Source organism: Nerophis lumbriciformis, linkage group LG20 (genome assembly GCF_033978685.3).
Source record: "Nerophis lumbriciformis linkage group LG20, RoL_Nlum_v2.1, whole genome shotgun sequence".
In the NCBI taxonomy this organism is placed as follows: domain Eukaryota; kingdom Metazoa; phylum Chordata; class Actinopteri; order Syngnathiformes; family Syngnathidae; genus Nerophis; species Nerophis lumbriciformis.
Genome location: NC_084567.2, coordinates 39,085,027 through 39,087,988, shown reverse-complemented (window position 1 = coordinate 39,087,988; position 2,962 = coordinate 39,085,027).

Here is a 2,962-nt window from a genome sequence, read left to right as displayed (position 1 = left end):
ATATTTGTGTGCTGCATGTCCACAACATGACAACATGCCAGGTTGGAGGAGGCGTGAGGACAAGCACACCGTCGCATTTTCTCCACTAACTGCAGGTACCCTAAAATTATGACACTTACAAAGAAATCCCGATTTTTTTACACTTAGAAAATTCACAACTTTTTGACACTTAGGAAAAAAATCCAGACTTTTTCACACTTAGCAAAAATCCCAATTTTTTTTGACACATAGAAAAAAACATCCTGACTTTTTGACACTTAGGAAAAAAATCCCGAATTTTTTGACACTTACAAAAAAAATATCCGCACTTTTTGACACATTTAAAAAAAAATCCAGATTTTTGATACTTAAAAAAAATCCAGATTTTTTGACACTTGGAAAAAAATCCCGACTTTTTGACGCTTAGGGAAAAAAATCCAGATTTTTTTGACACTTACAAAAAAAAATCCGACTTTTTGACACTTAGGAAAATATCCAGATTTTTTGACATTTAGGGGAAAAAAATCCAGATTTTTTTAACATTTAGGAAAAAAAAAAAAAGACTTTTTGACACTTAGAAAAATCCCGACTTTGTGACACGTACAAAAAATCCAGATTTTTTGACACTTAGAAAATTCACAACTTTTTGACACTTAGAAAAAAAATCCCGACTTTTTCACATTTAGCAAAAATCCCAATTTTTTTTGACACAGAAAAAAACATCCTGACTTTTTGACACTTAGGGGAAAACCCCCCGATTTTTTTGACAATTAGGAAAAAAATCCCGATTTTTTTGACACTTGCAAAAAAAATATCCGCACTTTTTGACACATTTTTAAAAAAAAATCCAGATTTTTGTGACACTTAAAAAAAATCCAGATTTTTTGACCCTTGGAAAAAAATCCCGACTTTTTGACGCTTAGGGAAAGAAATCCAGATTTTTTTGACACTTACAAAAAACAATCCGACTTTTTGACACTTAGGAAAAAATCCAGATTTTTTGACATTTAGGGGGAAAAAATCCAGATTTTTTTGACATTTAGGGAAAAAAATCCAGATTTTTTTGACATTTAGGAAAAAAAAAAAAAGACTTTTTGACACTTAGAAAAAATCCCGACTTTGTGACACTTACAAAAAATCCTGATTTTTTGACACTTAGAAAATTCACAACTTTTTGACACTTAGAAAAAAAATCCCGACTTTTTCACACTCAGCAAAAATCCCAATTTTTTTTGACACATAGAAAAAAACATCCTGACTTTTTGACACTTAGGGGAAAAAAACCCTGATTTTTTTGACAATTAGAAAAAAAATCCCGATTTTTTGACACTTACAAAAAAAATATCCAGACTTTTTGACACATAGAAAAAAAAAATCCAGACTTTTGGACACTTAGAAAAAATCCAGATTTTTTGACACTTGGAAAAAAATCCCGATTTTTTGACACTTAGGGAAAAAAAATCCAGATTTTTTTGACACTTAGAAAAAAAATCCCGACTTTTTGACACTTAGGAAAAAATCCATATTTTTTGACATTTAGGGGAAAAAAATCCCGATTTTTTTTTTCATTTAGGGAAAAAAATCCAGATTTTTTTTTACATTTAGGGGAAAAAATCCAGATTTTTTTGACATTTAGAAAATAAAAAAATACTTTTTGACACTTAGAAAAAATCCCGATTTTGTGACACTTACAAAAAATCCAGATTTTTTGACACTTAGAAAATTCACAACTTTTTGACACTTAGAAAAAAAATCCCGACTTTTTCACATTTAGCAAAAATCCCAATTTTTTTTGACACAGAAAAAAACATCCTGACTTTTTGACACTTAGGGGAAAACCCCCCGATTTTTTTGACAATTAGGAAAAAAATCCCGATTTTTTTGACACTTGCAAAAAAAATATCCGCACTTTTTGACACATTTTTAAAAAAAAATCCAGATTTTTTTGACACTTAAAAAAAATCCAGATTTTTTGACCCTTGGAAAAAATTCAGATTTTTTTACACTTGGAAAAAAATCCCGACTTTTTGACACTTAGGAAAAAAAATCCAGATTTTTTTGACACTTAGAAAAAAAACTCTGACTTTTTGACACTTGGGAAAAAATCCAGATTTTTTGACATTTAGGGAAAAAAATCCAGATTTTTTGACACTTACAAAAAAATATCCACACTTTTTGACACATAGAAAAAAAAATCCAGACTTTTGGACACTTGGAAAAAAATCCAGATTTTTTGACACTTGGAAAAAAATCCCGACTTTTTGACACTTAGGGAAAAAAATCCAGATTTTTTTTGACACTTAGAAAAATAAATCCGACTTTTTGACACTTAGGAAAAAAATGCAGATTTTTTGACACTTAGAAAAAAAAATCTGACTTTTTGACACTTGGGAAAAAATCCAGATTTTTTGACATTTAGGGAAAAAAATCCAGATTTTTTGACACTTACAAAAAAATATCCACACTTTTTGACACAGAAAAAAAATCCAGACTTTTGGACACTTGGAAAAAAATCCAGATTTTTTGACACTTGGAAAAAAATCCCGACTTTTTGACACTTAGGGAAAAAAATCCAGATTTTTTTTGACACTTAGAAAAAAACCCAACTTTGTGACAGTTAGAAAAAAAACTGACTTTTTGACACTTAGAAAAAATCCCGAATTTACAAGAAATACTTATTGACACTTAGGGGAAAAAATCCGACTTTTTGACACTTAGAAAAAACCCCAACTTTGTGACAGTTAGAAAAAAACCTGACTTTTTGACACTTAGAAAAAATCCCGAATTTACAAGAAATACTTATTTTAAAGACTCTTATTTTGTTAGTGCAGGCAGGATGAAACAGCGCTTTTATTGTGAAGACAGGAACTGTGCGGTCAGTCTTTAGGCATTTGACAGCAGGTACGGCGCGAGAGTCTGTTGAAATAAAAAGTGTTTCTCGCCTTCCTGTCGGTCATTTTTTCTTAATAATGATCTGTCAGCA